Genomic DNA, 26,681 nt, shown 5'->3' on the forward strand with positions numbered 1-26,681 from the left:
TTGTGTATATATAGTTACACTGTGTTCAATATCTATTGCTGCATAACAAATTACTTCAAGATTTAGTGGCTTAAAACAACAAACATTTATTATCCCACAGTTTCTGAGAGTCAGAAATCCCAGACTGGCTTAGCTGGGTGGTTCTGGCTCAGGGTCTCTCATGAAATTACAGTCAAGATATCAGCCAGGGCTGCATCATCTGAAAACTTGGATGAGCCTGGAGGATCTTTTTTCAAGAAGGCTCACTTACTAGAGTCACCAATTCCTCATCAGTGTCGTCCAGAAGTCTTAGTCCTTTGCCACATGAGCATCTCCGAGGAGCTGCGTAGGTGGCCTCCAGACATGGTAGCCGGCTTCTCCCAGAGTGAGTGGTCCAAGAGATGGAAAGAGAGAGAGACAGAGAACTCAACATGAAAGCTGCAGTCTTTTCTTTTGGAAATTTTTTTTATTGTGGTAAAATATATATAACATAAATTTATCATTTTAATCATTTTTAAGTGTACAATTTAGCAGCATTAAATACATTCACATTGTTGTGTAACCATTATCACTATCCATTTCTAGACTTGTTCATCATCTCAAACAGAAACTCTGTACCCATTAAAGAATAACTCCATTCCCCTACTCCCAACCTCTGGTAATCTCTATTCCACTTTCTGTCTCTGCGAATGTCCCTTTCCTAGGTACCTCGTATAAGTAGAATCATGTAATATTTATTCCTTTATGTCTGGCTTATTTCACTTAGCCCACTGTTTTCAAGATTCATCCGTGTTGTAGCGTGTATCAGAATTTCATTCTTTTTTATGGCTGAATAACATTCCATTGCGTGTATATACACATTTTATTTACCATTCATCTGTCGATGGACATTTGGGTTGTTTCCGCCTTTGCTGCAATCTTTTTATAACCTAGTCTGGAAGTGACCCACCATCACTTCTGCTGTCATATATTTGCTGGAAGCAAGTCATTAAATTGAGCCCACACTCAAGGGAAGGGGAAGGAGAGAAATACCGAAGAATTTGTGGATGTATTTCTAAAAGATACTTAAGGTAATTTTACTAATTGCACAAGATTCTTCCCATGAGCCTTGGTCATTGTCTTTAATTCTCCTGATGGTTTTATAAAATCCTGAGTTTAAGAATCTTTCTAGGGACTGCACCTGGAGTAGCCCAACCAGAGCATAGTGCTGAAGATGGGCAAACCAGGAAAATGGCATACCTTATAAATATTGCCCTAACAAAGCTTATTTTGGTACATGAGGCATTATAGGTACAAACCTAATTTCTACGTTGCTCTTAGGCCTGGGTTTACCAGCAGGAGGAAGGAAAGGAGGCCGGCCTCACAGATCATTCCACTGCATGTGTATGCTGTGTCAGCGGCAGCAGTGGCTGTGGCATATGTGTTTAGAGCATATTCAGAGTGACTCCTGTTGGAGTCTGTCTTTACATGTAGTTGAAAGAAGGCTTAGTCTGTAATGACAAAAATAACAACAAAACAGAGTGATCTCCCCAGCCCCACTATTATCCTTGTTATTAATCCTGTCAATGTTCTTATTTCCTTTTTTTAAGACTGGCACCACAAAGCTGAGTTCTTTTGCCTTTTTAATTTTATTACACTACTTCAAATTTCTATTTTGTGATGAATGTAAGGAATTTGGAAGGAGTTTGCAAAGAGGAAGGCAGGAAGGATAAAAAGCAATTACCTCGTGCCAATTACAGCAGGATGTAGTGGAGGTGCGGTTCCTGCGCATTGCAGTCCATTCTTCTTCGTTACTGTAACGGTGGCCGGTCTCCTCATTACCCGACACATTTCTCTTCATTATCAGCTGCGGTGATGGGGGTGATGATGAGAGCTTTTTACAGCTGGAATTCTGTGAAAGGCCCGGCAGATGAATAATAATTATTCAAACAGATACGTGGAGGCCAAAAAACGCAAGCCGTTAAAGTAAGGCTATTGTGTCCCAGAAAGGCAGGGAGGTGATTTCTTTTGAAGAGAGAAGGGGAACTCATGTCTCTCAATCAAGGACTGTCTTCAGTGCTGGGCTGCAGTGGCTTATCTAAGGTACTCTGTGTGTTCTTATAAGAACTGATGGGAAAACAATGATTCGTTTAAACTGTCAAACAAATGCCTGGACTCACTATAACCTTAGCTTCGTCTGTCAGGGAGGAAGCAGGGCTTTCCTTGAGTATACCGTCAAAAAATAACTATACCTTCCATCCCTCCCCTCCACCCTGTTTCCAGCTTTCTGTCTACCTATCTGGGGCAATCTTATTAGGGCAATATTTATAAGGCATATTAACTATCATCTATCTATCTATGTATCTACATATGTATGTATTTTTCTATCTACATTAGTCAGGGTTCTCCAGAGAAACAGAACTAACAGGATGTGTGTAGTAAGAGAGAGAAAAAGAAATTTAATGGGGCCGGCCCGGTGGCGCAAGCAGTTAAGTGCGCGCGCTCCGCTGCGGCGGCCCGGGGTTCGCTGGTTCGGATCCCGGGCGCGCACCGACGCACTGCTTGGCAAGCCATACTGTGGCGGCGTCCCATATAAAGTGGAGGAAGATGGGCACAGATGTTAGCCCAGGGCCGTCTTCCTCAGCAAAAAAAAGAGGAGGATTGGCGGATGTTAGCACAGGGCTGATCTCCTCACAAAAAAAAAAAAAAAAAGAAATTTAAGAAATTGGTTCACGTGATTGTGGAGTCTTGGAGAGTCCAAAATCTGATGATGTAAGCCAGCAGACTGGAGACTCAGGGAAGAGTTGCAGTTGGAGTTCAAAGGCAGTCTGCTGGCAGAATTTCTTCTTCCTCAGGGGAAATCAGTCTTTATTTTATTAAGATCTTCAACTGATTGGATGAGGCCCACCCACATTACGGAGGGTAAGCTGTTTTACTCAAAGGCCACTGATTTAAATGTTAATCTCATCCAAAAACACACCTTCACAGAAACATCCAGAATAATGTTTGACCAAATATCTGGGCACCATGGCCCAGCCAAATTGACACATAAAATCAGCCATTACTCTATCTGTCTGTCTGTCTGTCTATCTATCTATCTATCTGTAAATCTACACGAACAAGGTACAAAGAATTTGTGACCCACAAATAAAGGTGCTAAATTGGGGTTTTACCTAATGACAAGTCTTTGAATTGAGTTATTAAGATTCTTTTGAGGGTGTGGCCAGTAGTTGCAGAATCCAGCAGCTATAGCCAGGAATGGAGTCCTGCCTTCCATCCAGCCTCCTCTCAGACACTGGAATTGAGGTGAATAATTGCTCCAAGTCTAGGAGGGGATCTGTAAGTGAGTTTGGAGAAGAGGCAGGGTGTAAATATGATGGAAGCTGTGGCGAATTGTTTATGAAAGAACACCTTTCAATTTAATTACCTAATTGCTACCCATGCTTTGACTTTCTCACTAGCAATGGCCCTCACGGTTATGCTGCAGCAACCTTGCACAACTCAGAAAGACGTTGAAATAGGCCGCAGAAGTTCCAAGCCAGACAAGTAGGAGCAAGGCATGGGCTTGCTCATGGGTAGGCTCATGGGTAGGACTCTAGTTAACCCTTGCTGTCCTGGAGCATTTGGGAAGGAGGCCGTGGGAAAAGATTTCCACTGGAAGGGCATTGCCATTTGCCAAACTCTGACAGTGTGTGCAGCCTGTTAAGAATGATAGAGGTGGTGTTCCAGCACAGCAGGCTTTCAATATGAGACAGAGGGATGAAAGGAATACAATATGAAAACAGCAGGTGAGAATGGATGTATCACACAGGGAAAAGATGTTAGAGGAATATTGAGGTATATTAATTCTCCCCAGGTCCCCTCAAATTCAGTAGCTTCAGTGAAAGTAAAGATATGCTCTTGAATTAAGCCCAGGTTCCTAACAAGTGCCATAGCACCATCTGCTTAGTAGCAAAAGGCGTACGAGGTGGGAAAGACAGACCTGCATGCCAACCAATGATATTTTCTTCAATAACCTCTATTTCCTCAGGGGCCCTCACAAGCTGTCGTGTGTGGACAAGCTAAGGGGATTTGATGTCTCCTAAGTGAAGCTCCTCCAGAGTTAGGCTACTCGTACGGGCAAGATGGCATTTGCCCAGTGGCTTTTGGGATAATTTGCACTTTTCTAAGGGCTTGAAACAAGAAATAGAAACAGCAACTATTCGGCACCTGGAAAATTCTTCCTAATGATCTGGGTCTGGAGAGGCTTCTCAACTTACTGCCTATGGGCAAGTTGTCAGACCTTGTTCATGACAAATTGTTCACCATTGAGAAAGGGCATGATCTTGTACCTTCCCACCTATCTCGTTATAACTTCAGTGAAACAAGGGCAAATGAAAGGTAAATACCCTTAGGGGTGTGAATCAACTATATACCTGGAAGAGAGAGCCGGGGATTTCCTTAAGTAACTAGCTTCTGTCTTTTGGCTTAGGTCTTTTGATTTATTTTCCTTCATGTTTGAGCAACCTGCCATTGCCCTAGACCAGGTTCCTGAGCCTTTGAGCAGGAAGCATGTTGTGACAATCTCCCCTATCTAGATCCAACTAATTGGAGTCCATCGTGACTTTGCCCTAACCTGGCACCAGACATCCATTTGGAAAATTTGGGTGAGCTAATTTCACTCTGCCTCTCCCCGCTGTCCCTGGATAACCTTCTCCAGTCTCATGGATTCAGCTACCACCAGTAGTCTGATGACCTCCAAATCCATATTTCTCTCCTGAGCCCCAAACTCTCTTCTGAGCTTCAGCCTGGACTTCTCAACCTGAATGTAAAACGGACACTTCAAACAACATGTCCAAACTGACCTTGCCCCATGCTTGCTCTTCTCTTTTATCTCCTAGCTCTGTGGGTGGCACCACGCTTCACCAGTCAATGGAACTAGTTACCTTTTACTTCTCCATCTTCCCCCATCCTCACGCACATCCAATTTATCACCAAATGATGCTGATTTTACATTCTGAAGAGTTTTTTTTTTTTTTAATGTATCTCTTTCTTTCCATTCCTAGTGCTATTACCATAATCCAAGCTCTTAGAGTCATCCTGATTTGCTTGTAACTGGTCCCTCTGCCTCCTGCCTTAACTCACTTAAAACTGTACATGACAGCTTGAATGATCCATCTAAAGTGCTTAAAATTTTTAAAAACTCTCCATCATTTACACAAGTAAACACTAAACTACTAGCCAGGCCCTCTTTGACTTCCCACGAGTGTCATTTCCCGATAACTCCTCCTCTCCCTTTCTACTCTCAGAGTATCTTTTAATTCCCTACATGTGCCATGCTGCTTCCAGCACCAGGCCTCTGCGGGGAGTTATTCCTTCAATCTGGAACACTCATCCCACCCTTCTGCACAGGCTAATTGTATCTGACTCATCTTTAATACTCAGCTACAGCATTATCTCTTCCAGGAAACCTCTTGTGAACTCCCAGAATGGAATAAATGCTGTTCCTCTGTGTTAATGCCCATCACACTCTATGGACATCTCTTTTGTTATCCCCATGTCCATTTCTCTCACTGGGTTTTTAAAATCTTTTTTTAAAAAACCTTACTCTCAAAGTTCCTAGAATAGAACCAGAGGGGACACTGAAAAATTTTATTTTGCACTGAATGCCTATATCTTTGTATTTGTAGACCCTCATCCATGAAATATTAATTCTACCAACAAATTCCTTTGATTCTCTAAGACATCATAATAGCAGAATTCATTGTACATGGAACATCCCCATCTAAAAATCTCCAAGGGTTTTGAATATCTCCACTCTTGAAAGACACATATCTTCTCTATAATCCATAACATCTGCTTCTCCAATACCGCTGACCCCCTTAAAAAGTGACTTTTGGATCAGGTGTCTCTCTGTGATGTATGCTTCCAATATGACTGACATTGTGACTCACTCTCTTGGCTACAGTTTTGGGGCTCCACAAACAATCATCAGAACATTAAACAAGGGCCGGCCCCGTGGCTTAGTGGTTAAGTGCGCGTGCTCCGCTGCTGGCGGCCTGGGTTCGGATCCCAGGGGCGCGCCGATGCACTGCTTCTTCAGCCATGCTGAGGCCGCGTCCCACATACAGCAACTGGAAGGATGTGCAGCTATGACATACAACTATCTACTGGGGCTTTGGGAAAAAATAAATAAATAAATAAATAAATAAAATTAAAAAAAGAAAGAAAAAAAAAAAAAAAAAGAACATTAAACAAGCCAAAACAAGCTAGTAAAATAACATCTTAGATTAGGTTAGAGACCCAACACAGGCCTTGTGGAACACAAGGAAGTCTCTAGAGAATAGGTAAGATTCAGGAAGGGACCCTCTGCCAGCTTGCCTAGCTGGAAATAAGTGTCTGGCATTTCATTATCTCAATGAAACCTTTTTGTCCGCCTGCCAGATGCATCATACTACAGAAGATGAAGTTGGGGTTAAGGTATCAATCACCATCTACACATCACTTAGAATATAGTAGTCAAGGAAAGGAATTTAAAGATGCAAATTTTCTTGGATGCATAATCTAGATAAATGTAGATCATGTTGTGTTTTTGCTTTAAAATTCTTCCTATCTCCTTGATTACATTCAGGATCAAACTCCTTACGACACAACATCCCTGAGACGCATTATAGCATAGAAGATAAAAGTATGTGTCCTAGCATCAGACTGGATATCCCAGCTGAGACACCTGCTAAATATGCAAACTACCCATGTTTCAGTTTCCCCATCTGTAAAATGGGAATGATAAAATAACGATAGTAACTACATCACAAGTGTTGTGACAAAAAAAGAAAAGACATGACAAGAACCTAGAAGAGTGCCTGGAACATAATAAATAGTCAATAAAATTTAACTATTGTTATTTGATATAAGACTTGTCCGTTTCTCCATCTGCATTTGTCAATGTGCTTCAGACATACTGAAGTTTCCTTACTGCATTAATCTCACATTGCTTTGCACCTGCTACCAGGATTTTTTTGCCTCCTTCTTCTGGCTAACCCCTGCCCTTTCCTCATCAGTCTCTGTTAATGGGCCCTTTCATATGCTGCAGTAGATCTCTGTGCTTTGTGCTCCCACTGTCTGTCCCAATGCTCCTTTCCATGTCCATCTCCCACACTGTACTCTAAAGCCTTTATGGGAGGGAGTGGTTTTTTCCCCCTTCATCTCCCAATTTATACATGATAACTGCCATATTAGAGGTGCTCAGAAATATCTATGAAATGAGCTAGAGACTAAACACACCCCCAAACACATATGAAAAGTGAAAATAAACGTGTATCTAATTCAAAAGAATGAGAAAACAAACCACGGACTGAGAGAAAATATTTGAAAAAGACACATCTGATAAAGGACTATTATCCAGAATATGCAAAGAACTCTTAAAATTCAGCAAAAAGAAAATAAACAACCTGATTAAAAAATGGGCAAAAGACCTTGATAGACACCTCACCAAAGAGGATACACAAATGTACAGGCAAACAAACACATGAAAAGATGCTCCACATCATACATCATCAGGGAAATGCAAATTAAAACAACAATGAGATATCATCACACACCTATTAGAATGGCCATAATCCAGAACACTGACATCACCAAATGCTGGCAAGGATATGGAGCAACAAGAACTCTCATTCATTATTGGTGGGAATGCAAAGTGGTTCAGCCACTTTGGAAGACAGTTTAGCAAATTCTTACAAAACTAAACATACTCTTACCATATGATTCAGCAATCATGTTCCTTGATAATTGCTCAAAGGAGTTGAAAACTTACGTCCACACAAAAACCTGCATATGGATGTTTACAGCAGCTTTATTCATAATTGCCAAAACTTGGAAGCAATCAAGATGTTTCTCAGTAGGAGAATGGGTAAACAAACTGTGGTACATCCAGACAATGGAATATTATTCAGTGCTAAAAAGAAATGAGCTATTAAGCTATGAAAAGATGAAGGAAACTTAAATGCATGTTACTAAGTGAAAGAAGCCAATCTGAAAGTCTACATACTGTATGATTCCAACTATATGACATGCTGGAAAAGGCAAAACTACAGAGACAGTAAAAAGATCAGCGGTTGCCAGGTGTTGGGGAGGGGGAAAGGGATGAACAGGCAGAGGGCAGAGGATTTTTTAGGGCAGTGAAAATACCCTGTTTGATACTATAATGGTGGGTACATATCATGCATTTGTCCAAATCCATGGAATGTACACCATTAAGAGTGAGCCCTAATGTAAACTGTGAACTTTGGGTGATAATGACATATCAATGTAGGTTCATCAGTTGTAACAAATGTACCACTCTGGTGGGGCATGTTGATAATGAGGGAGGCTATGTATGTGTGGGCACAGGGTATATGAAAACCCTCTATAGTTCCTGCTGAATTTTCCTGTAAACCTAAAACTTCTCTAAAAAATAAAGTCTATTTAGGGGCCGGCCTGGTGGCTCAACGGTTAAGTGCGTGAGCTCTGCTTCAGTGGCCCGAGGGATCACAGGTTTGGATCTCGGGCGCACACCGACGCACTGCTTGTCAAGTCATGCTGTGGCAGCATCCCATGTAAAGTAGAGGAAGATGGGCATGGATGTTAGCCCAGGGCCGATCTTCCTTGGCAAAAGGAGGAGGATTGGCATTGGATGTTAGCTCAGGGCTGATCTTCCTCACAAAAAAATAAATAAATAAAAATAAAGTCTATTAATTTAAAAAATAGATATAGCTACCAATAAAGCGTCTTCAAACTCTTGCAGTATAAGCTAGATTTGAAGCTTTGAACCTCTGTGCTATACTGATGCTTAATCCAAGTAGCCTCCCAAGCCAAGGACTTCGAAGGAAAAGTAGTATAGTAGTCCCTCCATATCCGCAGAGGATACGTTCCAGATCCCCAGTGGATGCCTGAACCTGTGGCTAGTACCTAACCCTAGATACACTATGTTTTTTTTCCTATACATAACATGTTTGAGGTGTGACAGCAAAACTAGAACAAATTTCTTTTTTCTGCTTCACAATTTCACAGGTAGAATATTTGTTCTTACCATAGATCTTTGCAACCTCAGCACATGATTTTTTTCTTTTAAGTCCAGAACTTCACCTTTTCCCTTCTCTTTGGCATGTCCGAGTTGCCAGCATCACTATTGCTGCACTTTGGGGGCATTATTAAGTAAAGCAAGGGTTACTTGAACACAAACACTGCGATACCGCGACAGTGGATCTGATAACCGCGAGGGCTACTAAAGGACTAATTGGCACGTAGTCTGTAGAGCGGGATCTGCTGGACAAAGGGTACGCTACGAGAAACGTCAGGAAAGCCAGTAGCTGGTAAAGGAGACTAGCATCTTGAGCAGACTGTGTCGCCTCCTGAATACATCAGGGTTCTGTTAACAATGAAGATAGAGGGATGCTTTTGGGGTGGGCACTGCGAGTGTCAGCCACAATGTGCTTAACAAAATCAGAGCTGCTTTATCTTAGTATCTTGAATAAGAGCACAAAGATGGTTTTTTGGATGCATCGTTTCTCCACTTTTTATCCACTCCAACATGCCAAGGGATATGACACACTCCCGTCAATAACAGTGCTCCATTACGGCAGTCATGCCACCAGAGCCTGTCCAGATCCCTGAATTGAGGACTTTAGAACTGAGGGAAAATCTTAACCTAGCCAATGGGCCCCACTCCGAGATATATCTGGGATGGTGCCAGAAAATCGTATAGCTATGTGTGTGTACGTTTGTGTGTGTGTGCATGTGCTTCATTTCCCAAGAGATTCTGATGCTTACTCAAGTTTAAGAATCTTTCCATGCAGCCTAAAACTCCACTAGAATTTTGAAAACCGTTATATGTTGTCTGCAATTGGTCAGAAAGGTAAGTAAAATCTACCTTTTTTCTCATGAATTCAGCTCAACCAATTCTCTCTCAACCCATGCTGGACCTATGGGGCTTCTTTTAAGGTAAATTCAGAACTTTGTGTTTATACCCTTTTGCATTTCATCTGCTAATTTTGGAAGCTAGTTCCAGACTGCTCATTTCATCGTGAATCCTAAGCCTACCACACAAGACCTTAGCTAAGCGGTATGTACAAATTTAGTCATTAAATCTTATATCCCTGCAGAGTTCTCGTCTAAATTTCTGATAAAAATGATTAGAACTGAATCAAACACAGAGTTTTGCTTCCCCCCAATTATAATCCATTTCTCCATATGGCAGTCTATGATCTTTTAAAATGGTAAGTCAGATCACATCACACTCCAAACTAAAATGTTCCAGTGGATTCCCTTACTCTCACTGTGGCCTTCCAGGCTACACTGACCTGGTCTTCCAGACTTCATCTGCCTCTTTACTGTTCTTCCAACATGCCAAGCTCATGCCCAGTTCCAGGCCTTTGTATACTTGGTGGTCTCTTAGTCTAGAATGCTTTTACATCAGATCCCCTTATGGCTGCTTCCTTCTCTGTAGTCAGGTCTTGGGTGGGTCAAATGTCAACAACTCAGAAAGGTTTCCCTTCTCAGTCTAGCAACTGTGTATGCTTTATTTTTATTTAACATCTGTGATTATCTTTGTTTAGTTGTTATTTTATGAGAGCAGAATACTGTCTTGTTCATCAGTGTACCCCCAGCACTTGGAAGAGCATTGGATTAGAAGGGGGTGCTCAACGAACGTTATTTGAATGAGTGAAAGAACAGAACCTTTTTGCTTACTTACAGTGATCCATTATTCAGCCCCCTTTGAACACAGCTATTCAACTAGCTATAGTTCCTCTGACGTGTCATGTTATCCACACACATCTCAAGAAAGACTTTCCCAAAATTCATTCTTGATGCTGACATTCACGTGTAATATAACTGTGGTATTTTCCTGATATGTATGTATCAGTCCAAAAAGGAAACTGAGTTTATCTGATAGAACGTTTTCTTAGAGAACCCACGTTGGTCTCTCTAATCTAGAATTTGCCAGGAATTTATATCAATTACACTGATTTTTTAGTCTCTTGATTCCTCCTCCCTCAAACATTCTTTTTGAAAATCATAGTATTTATTCATCACCACCCTCCTTCTATCCCTCTCATACTTAGTGGTCCCTCAGATTATAGACAGCGTCCTGCACTCTCATCCATTTGGTCTTTAGTGTGATGGGAGTAGCAAAGCATATGAGTGAGCATCGGTGTATGGGCTCCAGTGCAGTGCTTCTCAAACTGCAGTGTGCATAAGAATGACCTGGAGATCTTATTAAAATGTAGATTCTGGTTCCATAGGTCTGAGGTTCCACATTTCTAACATGCATCTAGGTAATAACTATGCTGGTGGTCTGTGGACTGTATGTTGAATGGAAGGCTCTAGAGTCAGACTGTCTGGGCTTTAATCCCAGCCCTGCCATGGGCAAGCTGTTTAACCTCCCTGGGCCTCAGTTTTTCCATCTGAAAAATGGGGATAATAACAGCATCGACCTTCTAGGTTTTTGTGAGGATTAAGTTAGGGAATATATACCAGACACTTAGAGCAGTGCCCTGAATCTGATCATCAACGTTTGCCATGATTATCTACTACAACCTTGGAATGTAATTCATCCAGACTTGAGCCCATATAATTGTTACATGCTTTCTTATCATCTGCTCCCTCTCTTGGGCTTTAATTCTCTCTTTTAAACTGAATTTCTACTTTCCATATTTCCTAGTTTCCCACTTTCTGATGGTAAAGATGAAAGTACACAGGAATGGAGACCTTTTACTTGTTTTTGTCACATGTTAACCATATACCATCTACCCCAAGTGGTCAGCTTATTTATGTTTTTCTTCTTGTTCCAAGTATACTTTGAAATGTTCTGTTTAATGTTCTTGGCATTTTGGTCAACTTCAATTCATTCTGACGCTATACAACGTCAGAAATCTGTTTAACAACAATAACAGAATCATCTTACATTCGTTATTGCGAATAGCTAAGTGATTCATTCAAATCAGTCTGTGTGGCCTAAATGAACAAGAGCTTCTCACACTCAGTCTCTCGCTTCCCAGGTGAGGAGGCCAGATAATAATAGGTAAGCTTTTAATTACCACTGATGTGGGACAGATAGACAGGTTGTGTTGTTTATTATCAGTTTTCCAAGAACTCGCCACACTCTTGTTTAAAAGACAATTTAGAAAATTGGGATGGTAACGAATGGGATCATTGCTAGGTACAAATTATATCAATTTTTACAGTTGTTGCCAAATCCCAGTTTATTTAGATAAAAATCAACTTAGAGGTGTAATGCCATAACATGCCTGACAAATCACGGATATGCTAAGTATTGTAAAAATTAAAGTGATAAGGCTACAGTTCTCTCAAGGAAGTAATCATCAGATTAAGTGATAAATTGAAAATCAGCCCCACCTAGGCCAGTGGCTGAGAGCAGGCAGAGCCCAGGGCAAACCATGCTGTATGAACTTTAAATAATGACAATTTGTATTTGCATTCAATTTAAGAGATTATAAAATCTTCCCACATATATTACTTTAGTTGATCTTCCCAGTGGAATCTCAAGTAATTCCACAGAAATGCTTACTTCTTTTTACCACTTATGGAGTGGTAGTCAATGGCTTGGGCTCTTAAATCAGACTACCTGATTGTGTTAATTTGGGTCCTTCAGGAAATGGATGCCAAAATGGGATTAAGCATGCAAGGATTTTCTTAAGAGAAATGCTGTGCTGGAGAAAATGGGGGAGGGAGCTGGGATAGGCTGGGCGAGCCATCATCCACTGAGGATGCATGTCTGACCCCAAGTGAAGGAGAGAGGGAGGGAGGGTTGGGTGGAAGCATCCTAGACTGCTGTGAAGTCTGCGAGTTGGCAAGGATCTTGAAGAGTTCTTAAGGCAAAGTGAGCTGTCAGAGAACCCCAAGTCATCCAGGAATGGACCAATTATAGCATGCCTGCAAATGAGTTTCAGTGAGCTGCAGGTGGGCACCTTGGTCAATAACACATCCTGTAGTTGGAGATCATAGGTGCCCCATGGTTCAAATCCCAGCTCCACCATTAAGTCGCTGTGTTAGTTTAGCAAATTACTCTGCCTCTCTCAAATCCTCATCTTAGTTATTTGTAAAATGGTAATAATAGTGGTCCCTTGTCTGTTTTGTGGATTAAATGAGATAATGAATATATTATTATTTTTCTGTAAAGCTCTTGGGCCTTCGCTGTACCAACTGCTTCCGTAAACTAGGGTATCCAATCCCACCCTACTGATTGGACTGTGATAGGGCTGAAATTCACACACATCCTGAGCCAAAGGGCTTTCTAATCTCATTCATCACAAAGCATTTGAAATATCTCACCTTTTGACTTTTAAATATACTTCTCTTTTAAAAAATGAAAAAAAATAAATGTATAGATAACAAAGAGATAATACACTGGGAGCAAAATGAACAGAGCCTCAGGAACATGTAAGATTAATACCGGAAGATCTAATATTGTGTCTTTGGAGTCCTGGAAGGAGGCGAGAAAGAATATGGGGCTGAAGAAGTACTCAAATACAATGGCTGAAAATTTCCAAAATTTGGCCAAAGACAGAACCCATAGATTCAAGAAGCTGAGGTAACCCCAAACAGGACAAACCCAGAGAAACAAAGAAATCTACCTTAAGATACATCATAGTCAAATTACTAAATAGTAAAGACAAAGAAAAAAATCTCAAAAGTAGTGAGAGAGAAACAACACCTTCCTTACAGGGGAAAAACAACTAGAATGACAGTGGATTTCTCATCAAAAATCATGACAGAAAGAAGTAGTATTCTTCAACTGCTGGAGCAAAAGAACTGGTAGTGCAGAATCCTATATTCAGTCAAAATATCTTTTAGAAATGAAAGGGAAACCAAGAAATTCTCAGATGAAGAAAAACTAAGAGAATTTGTTGCCAGCAGAACTTCCCTACAAGAAGGCTAGAGGAAGTTCTCTAAACAGAAAAGAAATGGTAGAAGATGGATCTTGGAATGTTAGGAAGGAAGAAAACATGATAAGCAAAAATAAGGTTAAATATTATAGACTTTACTTCCTCCTTTGAGTTTTCTGAATTATGTTTTCTGGTTGAAGCAAAAATTATAACACTATCTCATGTGGTTCTGAATGTACATTGAGGAAATATTTAAGCTAATTACATTTTAAACAGATAATAAGGGGCATAGAGATCAAAAAGGAAGAAATAAAACTTCCTTTATTTCCAGATGATATGATTTTCTAGGAAGAAAAAAAAAAACCTCCTAGAACTAATAGTTGAGTTTACCAAGGTTGCAGGATGCAAAAAACATACCAAAAAACCCGTATTTCTATATACGAGCAACGAATACATGAACACCAAAATAAAAAAATACAATACTATTTATAATCAATCAAAAATAATGTAATTAGGTATAAATCTAACAAACATGTATAAGACTTAAGTGTTGAAAACCACAAAATGGTAATGAAAGAAATCAAAGAAGACCTAATTAAATGGAGAGACATACTATATTCATACACTGAAAGATTCGGCATAGGAAAGATGTCAATTCTCCCTAAATTGAGATACAGATTTAACCCAATTCCTATTAAAATCCAAGCAAGAATTTTGGAGATATAGACAAGACTATTTCTGTTTGTTTATATGGAAAGTCATAGGAACTAAGAAAGATAAAACAATTTTGAAAAAGAAGAATAAAGTGGGAGGAATCATTTGCCTGATTTTAAGACCTATCATAAAGCTTCAGTAACCAAGAATGTATGGTACTGGCAGAGGGATAGACACATACATCAATGGAACAGAATAGAGAATGAACCCAGAAGTAAACCTGCACAAATATGCCCAATTGACTTTTGAGAAAGGTGCAAAAGCAATTTAATGAAGGAAATACAGCATTTTCAACAAATAGTGCTGGAGCAATTGGACATCCATAGGCAAAAATTGAACCTCGACTGAAGTCTTACAGCTTATACAAAAATTAACTCATAGACTTCAATGTAAAACACAAAACCTAAAAACTGTTAGAAAAACACAAAAAGAATCTTCAGAATCTAGAGATAGATAGGCAAAGAATTCTTAGATTTGACATGAAAAGCAAAATCCCTTAAAAAAACAGATCAATTATACTTAATCAAAATCATACCTTTTGCTCTGTGAAAAATCCTGGTAACAGGATAAAAAGACAAGCTACAGACTGGCAGAAAATATTTGCATACCACCTATCCAAAAGACTGGTATCTAGAATATATAAAGAACTTTGAAAACTAAATAGTAAAAACCAAACAATCCAGTTAGAAAATGGGCAAATGATATGAAGAGACATTTCACAGATGAAGTATACAGATAGCAATTAAGCACATGAAAAGATATTCAACATCGTTAGCCTTTAAATGAAATTAAAACCTCAATGAGATAGTACTAGGCCCTTATCTCCTTATATGTCATGTGTAAACTATTAGCTTAATATAGAAATCAAAACATGGAAAATTTATAAAATATGCAACAGACTATAAAAGACAAGTGCATGGGCCACCCCTGGGCTCTGTACTCTTTTCCAGATACTTTTATGTGCATTATCTTATTATACTCTCATAACCCTTTGCAGCAATAATTTAGAAAACACATAATCAATATTTTCTGGTTAAATGATAAATTATTGGATTGTTAAATGATTGAATGAATAAATGAGTGCATGAATGGATGGATGGTGCTATAGACTGAATTCTTACGCTCCCCCCAAAATTCACCTGTTGAAACCTAATCCTCAATGTGATGGTATTTGGAGGTGGGGCCTTTGGGAGGTACGTAGGTCTTGAGAGTGGAGTCCTCATGAATGGGATTAGTGCCCGTGTAAAAAGAGACCCCAGAGAGCTCCCTGGACACTTCCACCAAGTGAGAAGTCATCGAGAGAATGGCAATCTATGAACCACAAAACAGGCCCACACGAGACATGGAATCTGTCAGCACCTTGATCTTGGACTTCCTAGCCTCCAGAACTGTGAGAAATATATGCCTGTTGTTTAAGCCACCCAGTCTATTCTATTATATATTCTGTTGTAGGAGCCCAAATGGGCTATGACAGTTGGATGGATGGATGGATGGATGGGTGGACGGATGGATGGATGGACGGATGGATGGATGGATGGATGTTTGGTATCAGTGAAGTGTGGAACAAGGTTAAGGAGCATGAGGTTAAGGAGCTTATTTTAAGTCAATTCCGGTCACAATACCAATTTAATGGCGCAGGGCCAGAGCAGAAAGATGCAGGAGGTTCAGAGAAAATCAGAAAAATGAGTCACACCTTGTAAATGGTAAACAGGAACTCTTTAAGTAGTAGGCATCCCATATTCTTGGGATAAGTACCTGATAAAGATGTTTTGTTTAGAACTTCTCCTGTTAACTGCTGCACGATCTGATCATTTGCAGGGCTGTGTATCTTTGATCTCTCAGACTTCTGGCTGATCACACCTAGGAAATCAGCTGTTTGTTTTCAGCGTGGCAGGAAATGCAATAGCAAGCTTCCTGACATGGAAGGCCTGTAATAGAGCAACACGTGTGCCAGCAGGACCATTTGCCTGCCTTTGACCCTTGGCAGGACTCGATCTCCAGCTTCTGAGCACTCTGTTTCCTAGTTTTGGATCACAGATCACCATACTTGACCTCTGACCTCAGTGTGATCTGAGTCCCAACTCCCAACTAGATATTGATTATTCTGCACAATCTGTAGTCCCCCATGGTCTAGAAAACTCTTCTGCTAGTTCCCACCAGCTGTCATCACCTTTGTTCTCTCTTTCTCCAGGTCCTGGCCAACTGAAATCTACAGCCCCTAACAAAGGTGTGGCCCCTCCAGGGTGCCTTGTGTGCTGACTTTGATCGAACGCTAATAATTATTATTATGAGTGCTCATCTTCTGAAATGCTAATTGTGCTACTACATTCATCGTCTCATTTAGCATTCAAGAATCTCATGAGGAGGATATTATTTATCCCCTCTTTGGAGGTCAGGAAACGGAGGCTCAGCAAAATTGAATGTAACTGCTCTAAGGTCACACTGCCAGAAAGTATCAGATTAAAGACCTATTATTTTTACTCCAAATCCATTTCCCATGCTTTCTATTTATTAAAGATTTTTCATAGCACAACCCAGTGTTGTTCTGGGTACTGAATATATGCACTGTGAAAAAGCTTTGTTTTAGCTTTAAAAGATGTTATATTTTTCAAAATATACTGGACAGCTCTTGTGCAGATTTTAAGTCCTTTCAGTTCTTCCTCTTATCTAAGCACAGCTGCAATAACCAGTTTCATGAAGCTTTCACTGGCGTTAGCAGGCGCAAGCTGGCAGTACCTCTCCTCAACTCTCTGATGCTCAGCTTAGGACATTCACAGGAAACCATGTCACTTATGCTTGCACAATCCAAAAGCACCAGGAAGCTAATGCCCATGAGTTCACCCTTGACCAATGTGGGGTGGGAGCCAATGAACCACTTCCCTCTACATCACCCAGCAGACAGCTCCCGACCTCCTCAAAAGATCCTACAGCAACGAGCATGGGTTAACCATAGAGATGGTCAACTGGAAAAGCCATCCTTGTATCAGGTTCCCTCCTTCCTTGTTCACGTCCCTGTACCCCACTTCTGCTCCCTGGGTTCACATTTCTAAATTAACTACTCACACACAAGATTGACTCAGGTTTTGCTTCCAAAAAAACCTAAGCTGAGTCTCACTACCTATCAATGAGTCAGAATTAGTGATTTACTGAATTATATCTACAAATCATAGTTTTACATCTTACATGTCCGCATGAATGTGCACAAGGATTAATCAAGTTTATTTGATTTCCTAATCAGTTGATTTGGCTTTGACAGTGGTTTTATAACAATGTGAGCAGACACCCCTATGGAATGTATTACCAACATATTTGTGTGAACTTATTTGTTTTGCATTCATAAGGGAACTTTCCTTAACTGCTAAGTAAGATGACTCAAGTTGGTTCAGAAGTTTCCTGACTGGCTGTGAATGGTTCTTATGGAAATGTTGGGTGTTTTTTAATTGAGGTAACATTTGTCTATAACATTATATATATTTCAGGTGTATATCATTATATTTCTGCTTCTGTATACACTGCAGCATGTTCACCACCAAAAGTCTAGTTGCCATCTATCGCCGTAAACATGTGATCCTTTACCCCTTTCGCCCTCCCCCTGCCCACTTCCCCTATGGTAACCAACCATCTGTTCTCTGTATCTATGTGTTTGTCTATCTTCCACATATGAATGAAATCACATAGTATTTGTCTTTCTCCCTCTGACTTATTTCACTTAGCATAAAACCCTCAAGGTCCAACCATGTTGTCACAAATGGCAAGATTTTGTCTTTTTTTATGGATGGAAATGGTAACTAAAATCTTTTTTTGGTGATGAAAATCTATACTAACAAATTCATAGCTATTCTTCCACATTCCTGAACTTCCCTTCTGCCCCCTGTAGGCACTATCCTTGCCAAGATCTATACTTGAATGGTTTAAGCCCTCTGCTCTCTGTAAGAACATACTCACTGGCCATTTGAGCTCATTTGACCACTGGTGCTACAACTGATTGAGGTGAGGAGGTAGGTAAACAGAAATGTACCCTTTGGAAATGCTTCCTGAAGATTCTGATACTCACTCATCCCTTATCTTTCTATTTACCCTCTATCCCTTCATACTACACATGATCTCACACCTGTGTTGCAGGGCAAGCCCAGATGGCAACAATACTATGGTACAATAGAATCATTTCTATAGAACACTGCCTTTAGAATCTCCATGGATAAAAAAGTAAAACCAGAGGAGTGAAGCTGATGGAAGGAACAAAACTGAAAATCTATGCCTTTCTTTCATTTTATATATCCTTAAGAGACCCAGAGTTAAATTGCTTTTTATGAAATCTCCTTAGCAAGTAAATTTGTATAAAAGCAGATAAGCTTAGAAATTCTCACATCTTTCAGAAAATCAAATATTCCTGGTAATTATGATCTGGGGATCTGGGGAATTGATTGTTGTGGTTTATTCTGAATGTCAAGCAATAAAAAATAGGAATAGAGATCATATATAGATTAGACACCATGGCTGATTTTCTTTTTTTAGTTTTCCTTTACATTGAAAAGGAGTCATCTAAGCTGTATAAATTAACTACTACAGTCAGCACAGAGCATTATTTGACCAAACAGCAAGATTAGTCTCATCAAAATAGTATTGGGAAAAAAAAGATTCCATTATCTGCTTTATTCTCTTTTGTGTCTGATACAAAACCTAACATCAGTGTGCGGGTGGGAGTTAAGTCAGTGAATATCAAGCTTCAAGAAAGACTTTCTAGATTATCCAATGTAAAAAATAAATTAGAAAAATGGAAAAATATACACAAACACACAATACACGTACACATACATACAGAGATAGCAAGATTATTCCAGGATAGCTGAATCTATTTTTCTTATCTTAACCAAAAGCATTTATTAAATATCAGCCTCTACGTGATGCTTTTCAGGATGATACAAATTTCTTCCTCCCATACTTTGTTCCAACCTCTGCTCTAGCATTTATGACATTTTATTATACTGTTGCATATCGCACATCTTCCCAAACAGATTATAAGGGCACAGAAGACAGAGACCTGTCCAGTCGCCCTAGCATGCATCTGGCACATGGTAGGCAACAAATAAATGTTTTAGTGAATGAATTGGTGGATAATTAAAAATTACCTGGTCGTTCAATCTATATTAGTGGTACACGAGCTTTCTTTGTTGATCTGAGGACATTCCTTGGCTCATCACTGGGAAGGCTGAGTTTCTGAGTATGTCATGACCTCCTTGTATGTCATATGTAAACTATTAGCTTAATATAGAAACCAGACTATGGAAAATTTAATAAAATACACACCACACACCATAAAAGACAAGCGCATGGGCCATCCTTGGGCCCTGTATTTAGTGTATATTATTTACCAGATGCCGTGATGCACATTATCTAATTTTACCCTTACAGTCCTTCGAGGCAGTCATGCCCTCCATTTCCAGATCAAGAAATGGAGATTCAGAAACCTCAGGTAATTTGCCCAGAGAAACAAAGCTGGGCACAGAATCAAGGTTTTCAGAATCTAAGTTCAGACCTTATTTTACTGGAGTTCAGCTGCTTTCTTCTTTTAGAAAATATCTGAACTAACTGCTTGGCATTGCATCAATTCAACACGAAACAACCTGTTGATAAGCTGAATTATTCACTCTTCACTTGATTATTTTGTCATCTTGTACACGCAAGCATACTCTTGTTAAAAATGAAAAATGTCTTTCATAAGACAGACGTTCAGCTCTGCCCCTGGCATGTTCCATTCAGTACAGTGTTGTTATTATTTTTCTTTTAAATCTTTAGGCTTCTTGTTCCAAAAGCAAAAATGACCCCAACTCCTTTGTGTTTTCATTCTGTAATTTATTCTTGGAGTTATTCCTCGTGTTTTATTTAAACATTTTAGTTTTTGCTTTTAAAATGCACTAGTGATGCATGTATAAGTTTTAATAATGGAAGGATCAATATTTCCCCTAAAAAACATACCTTTAGATGTATAGAAGTCAATAGACTACTATGATTTCCTATATAGAAATTCACCCTATAGGCAACTTTTTAAAAAACACACTATTCTTCAAAATGCAATACCTGTTCAGACTGAGAGAAGAAAAGGAACAAAGATATAAAAATTCATTTTGTAGCACCACGAATTCTTTGATCAGTTGTCTGTTTTCTCATAGCCATTTCCCCCCATCACTACCTTTCTGAGACTCCAAATGGAGAACTGTAATTCTGGAAGGTGATGGAAAGAGCTGAGCCCCACAGATGCTGAGGCAGCCAGTTTACTATTAGATTTCAAAGGCAACAATTCCAAACTGATGCCTGAGGAGATTTGTTTTTATTTGGATAACAGAGAACTTGAGATGAATAAAATGATAGCTTTACAAGTGCTATTCAGAACTGCTATGTAAATAAGTAGCTTACACAGCCAGACATGGGGATAAACAAAGGAACCTGTCAACTGACATTCAAATCTCATTATTGCGTTAATGTAATCTTCCTGGGTATGGGGTGAAATAATTTATATAAATGTGTATAGAGGAGTAGAAAAATAAATCACCAAATACAAATTTTCAACAATTTATCACCCAACAATATAATCCTCAACAGTAAATGCTGACAATACCTGATTCTTCTCGCAAGGTTTCACTCGTTTCCTTTATTTGAGCAACTAGACATCCCTAAGGACCCCCTCTTCGCATCAGCCCGTGGTGGGGCTGACCTCATTCCGCACAACCAATTGTTCATAACTGGGTTTTGTGAACTCTGCTGAGTATTAGGTGCCTTCTATTGAAAGTGTCTTCTACGTGATTCACCGCGAGTCCCATCCACTTCGGCTTTTCATTTCTTCCAGTAATATGGTCACACTCAGAGCTTCAGAATCTTTACAATGTGAAAAAGGATGGAGTGTTGCCATTATCATATATAAGAGCATGTCTCAGTTCTGAGTGGGGATCAGTCTGCTCTGAGATGCAGGGGATAAAATGGCCCCCCTACCTATGGATTAGTGTTTCTGCATTTAAATCCATCGAAGAGTTCAGTTATTATTTAAAGCAGTTGATCTCGTGTACTGATCCCCACATTGATTCCACCCTGTGATCAAATTCTTACCCATCCACTGCGAAATGAGAAAAAATAAGATTAAGGTGGGGGGTTTTAATAAATCTAACCTATTTTGTTTTAATTCTGAAATGCTATCCTTTGTGTCATTTTTATGAAATGACGGGGGTAGATGATAATATGTTGGTTTTGAAGCCCCTACTTGGATAAACTAAGGGTTGACAACTATATGTGAGCTCCACAATTATTTAGACTTTGCTGGTCTATAAAATCCAAAATTTTCCATCAAAAGCTTTATTCGAAAATATATTGAGAAAATCAGTTATTCTTTGGATAAAATAAAAAAGTCATTTAACAAAGTTACATAGATATTTCACAGTTAAACCCCAGATTGAGTAAATTTCTTATAGTGAAAGGCAGAACAATAAAAACTATTGGAAAAAATAATAGGAAAATATTATCATCAGGCTGGGGAAAACGTCTAAGCAAGACAGGAAACCCGGAAGCCATAATGGGAAAAAAGTTATAACAGGACAGATTTGACCTTAAGGGTCCCAGTTCCCAGAATGTTCATAATCTAAGTCCCTTCGGTTTGAGCAGAAGTCTAAGTTGTCATACTATAAAAACGCCCACTAATAAATATTAACATCTCTACTCCTTCCATGATTAATACTAATATCTGTTTCCACACTTTGTGTCAATAAACTAGTTATTGTCTGATGTTGCAAACAATGTACAAACAATTCAAATTCAATACGAACTGATTGGTAAGTGAAATTACAAATCTTATAAATGTTTCAGGATTTTGTGAAGTTGATAATGGTGATGTTGGAGAATTTTCTGAATCATAAGCAAAGTTGCTGACAAATGAGAATCCAGAAGAGTTGGACCAGTTAACAACTACTGTAGAGGTCCTTAGGCAAAACAAAAAGTCTTCTAATATTTTTACAAAATAAGTCTTCTTTATGACCATACTGGGAAAGCACTGATATTGTGGAGGGCTTTTTAAGGTGCTATACTACAAATTTGACTTACACTTTACCCACTATCAAAATAAAATAATGGTTTGCATGTTCTAAGAATTAGCTAATTTTTAGAATTAAACTTAGGGGCCAGCCTGGTGGCACAGTGATTAAGCACTCGCGCTCGGCTTCGGTGGCCCGGGGTTCGCAGGTTCAGATCCCAGGTGCGGACCAACACACCGCTTGTCAAGCCATGCTGTGGTGGCGTCCCATACAAGGTAGAGGAAGATGGGCATGGAAGTTAGCCCAGGGCCAATCTTCCTCAGCAAAAAAAGAGGAGGATTGGCAACAGATGTTAGCTCAGGGCTAATCTTCCTCACCAAAAAAAAAAAAAAATAGAATTAAACTTAACATGAGATAGAATTAATTCCTTATTTTCAGGATAAAGACTAAATCAACTTAAAAAATGTTTCCTGTGACATTTTGGTCCATTTTTAAAGTGGAGTCACTTGAAGTAGACTTCTGATATCACCTTTTTTTGGATAATTGAGACCACCTGTAGAATTCAGGGAGTCTGTGAATTCGAAAGGGAAAAAAGTTACATCTGCATTTTTATTAACCTCTAATTGAAATTTAGCAGTTTCTAAAATTAAGAATATGGGCAACAAGCCCCAGAAGTGCTAGCAGTACCTGCAACTTTGTCACCAACAGAAATCACAGATATTTTCATATCTCATTGCAATTGTTACAGACATCTCAAAAGATTGCTAATGAACTTCTCTGCCCTCAAAATAAGTCCTTTTAGACTCTCCACTAGATCTTGTTCTTCAATACAGTAATCAAGAAGTGCATCCATTACTATATCACAAGTTTTAAGTTTTTAAGTATTTTGATAACTGTATATTAACATCATTGTCTTCCTTTGTAATCTTTTGTGTGTGTGTGCATGTGCATTTAAACATTATTTGGAAAAGGAATCTATAGGATTCACAAGACCTCCCATGGGACAAACATAGCAAGGTTAAGAATCCCTTTAAGTGTGTTGGGCTTTTGGAGAAAGACATTAGAATGTAGTAAACACGGTGCTAGGTTGTAATTTAGAGGTTTGCAGCTCACTCATTATATACTACCGGAGGATGGCCTTGAAGCCTTTTGAAAGCTTGTCATCCATACCAGCACTTTTCCAGGTGCTGAGAAGATGATGTTCAATGAGCAGTTCATGGAGCTGGCATGGACCTTACATCTAGAAGAATGGGGTGGGGAGAGGGCAGACAGAAAATAAACAGGAGATCAAACAAATATTAAAGATAAAATTAAGTTCTATGAAGAAAATAAAAGACCATGGATAGGTGTTTGGGTTCTTCTCTAAGGGCATCGGGAAGCCATTGGATGTCTTAAGCAGGGTGGAAAATTGATTGCAGGAGGACAAGAAATAATGGTGATTTGGAATAAGAGATGGAGAAGTGAAAATGGAGAGAAGTGGAAGGAAATGAGTTACATTTCGTTGCTGATCAATAGTTTCCTCATTCCACTTAAGAAACAGAACATTCATTCTAGAGATTATAAAACCTCCCAAATCACTAGTATATTCTATAGACTAGACTACATGATACTAAAACAATCCCATTAAAACATGAATCAAACTAGTCATTTGACATGATCTAGAAAGGCAATAGTATGGCTGGATATAAGCTTAGGCTGACAGTTAGAAGTCCTACAGAAGACTGAGCCACATCTTGTCTGCAGACATGAGGAAAACAAAATCAGATTCTGTGAAAAGAATGCATTGACAGAGCATGCCATTCCAAACCACCAGAAAAAAAATAGGAATCATATCATGTTCAGAAGAACAAGGACAAAATGTCTTGGGATAGAGCAGTGTTTTCAACAAGAGATGTACTTGACCACACTTGCAAGGTAGAAGCCCGTTGGCCAGTTCCTAGCAACGCTGAGACCTTTCATAACAAGGAGCCTCTCAGCTCAGCGACTCACAGAGCTCATCAGCAACAGCTGTGTGATCATTGTTAAGGCCTGGCAGCCTCAACATTGGGCTTTGGCAAAGAGCCTTGTGTAACAATATCGCCAGATGTATCTACCTGGGATATGATACAACACAATCTTGTTGCTGCTTCTGTTGTTACTGTTGTCACTACTATAACTGCCATTTATTGAGCACCTACTCTGTGCCCTGCAGTTTGCTAGGAACTTTATGTATATTATTTTATTTTATCCTCAGATAAGCTCATGAGTTAAGTACTACTGTATGATGAGTTCAATGTATGTATTGTATGTATTACATATGTAATGTAGGCATTGTATGATGAGTAAAAATCTGTCTATTAGACAGATAGAACATTTCCATCATTGTGGAAAGTTCTATTTGACAGATACTTAAGCAAATGTTCTGTGCTGTCCACTTCTGTAACCACTAGCCACATTAGTTATTGAGCTCTTGAAATGTGGCAAGAGCAAATGAAAAACTGAATTTTAATTTTATTTATTTACATTTTATTAAAATTTTTAAATTTTATTTAAGTTTATGTAAATATACATTTAAATAGCCACCTGTAGCTAGTTGGCTACCATATTGGATAGCATGGGTCTAAGACTAAGTTTACATGGCTAGCAAATACCAGAAGTAGGGATTCAACCTTGGGATTATCTAGTTTCAAAGTCATGCTTTAAAAATTAGTACTAGTTGGAGCACCCTAAAGGATGCTGTCATGTTTGTACCCTTAGAGCTTTTCAGTTGGTGTTTATAGCTACTTTCTTGTCTGTGCACCTAGGAGACCCCTAAATGCTGGTGCCCTGAGCAATTGGCCGCTGAAATTTCTTTTGGCAGTGCCACCTACTATGGGCACTTTGGTATTAGAATTCCCTGGGTATGTCCATCAAGCTAGCCAAATGTGGAAGTAAGAAGCAAAACTAGTAGAGAAATTATTGGGGCTAGATAATTTTTGTTTGTGCCCCTAGATCTACCTTCCACTGTTCCCCACTCTGCTCTGGTCTCTAGAATGTGACGATCTAAGGACCTCTTAACAAGGCTTCCTTGCCTCTGGCTTCTGGTTGAGTCCTGCCAAAGGAAGCTTCTAGTTGGAACTTGAAAGGTAAGAGAAGAACGAGGTTCAGGTCTTCATTCCTCCCAGCTTTCTCTCTGCCAGGCCGTTATTTAACAATGGCTACATAATTTTATTTGAGAACACAGCTCCTAGTGAATGGCTCTCTCTCAGCTGCAAGTCTCACCAGGTTCCAGTAACTGGTCCTTCCCTTTCCCCTTCAGCTAGGACTGATAACAGCTCCCCACTGGTGCCAGCCCTGGGGTATTTCACTAACTCTTGCTGGTTTCCCATAACCCTACCCACTCTTTCCTAAATAATTCCCTTATTAAACTCCCTTCTGCCATCCCTTTTGAATGTCTCATTTGTTTCTTGCTGGGGAATCTGACGGGTACAATATTGGATGAATTTAAAGAATAAGAATTTTTAACTCATTTATGAACTAAAAATACAGAAATAATATGGTATTTCATAAAGACCTTATCACATATTCTTAGCCACAAAAAAAAATGCAGCACATTGCAAATTATATATATGAGAGCTTTGCCAAGAAGCAGTCTAATAGCCTGAATTTTATTTTGATATTAAAAGGATCCAAAGAAAATATATGAGCAGGGACATTCATGACCAAGTTTTTTCCTATATAAAAAAGTTAGAGCAAAATTATATGTCCATCAGAAGAGGAACAGCTAAGTTATAGTATTGTTTCATCATAAAAACTATGTAGTTGGGCCGGCCCCGTGGCTTAGTGGTTAGGTGCGCACACTCTGCTACTGGCGGCCCAGATTCGGATCCCGGGTGCGTACCCACGCACCGCTTCTCCCGCCATGCTGAGGCGGCGTCCCACATAGAGCAACTATTAGAATGTGCAGCTATGACATACAACTATCTACTGGGGCTTTGGGGGAAAAAATTAATAAAATTAAAAAAAAAACAAAACTATGTAGTCATTAAAAAGAATGAGGAATATCTTTAAACATTAAAAATTAAAATTAAAATTTTAAAATTAAAATTAAAAATTTCCAAAATGGAAAGATATCTGTGACATGGCTTCGAGTAGAAAAAAGTTGTCAAAC

The 26,681-nt window shown here is 39.3% G+C and overlaps 1 long non-coding RNA gene across 2 annotated transcripts in view; it reads right to left on the reverse strand.

The window, feature by feature from the left end:
* Positions 1-1,708: 1,708 nt before the first annotated feature.
* The window catches only part of LOC147913763 (uncharacterized), a 105,189-nt gene continuing 80,216 nt past the window's right edge, over positions 1,709-26,681 (reverse strand). For both annotated transcript variants that reach the window (XR_015556394.1, XR_015556393.1), the window contains 2 exons: positions 3,132-3,295; positions 1,709-1,870 (listed from right to left, as the gene is read on the reverse strand). This is a non-coding gene — a long non-coding RNA (uncharacterized LOC147913763). The remainder of the gene's footprint in view (positions 1,871-3,131; positions 3,296-26,681) is intronic.

This window comes from Ceratotherium simum, chromosome 25 (assembly GCF_057802395.1).
Source record: "Ceratotherium simum simum isolate JZ-2026a chromosome 25, ASM5780239v1, whole genome shotgun sequence".
Lineage (NCBI taxonomy): Eukaryota > Metazoa > Chordata > Mammalia > Perissodactyla > Rhinocerotidae > Ceratotherium > Ceratotherium simum.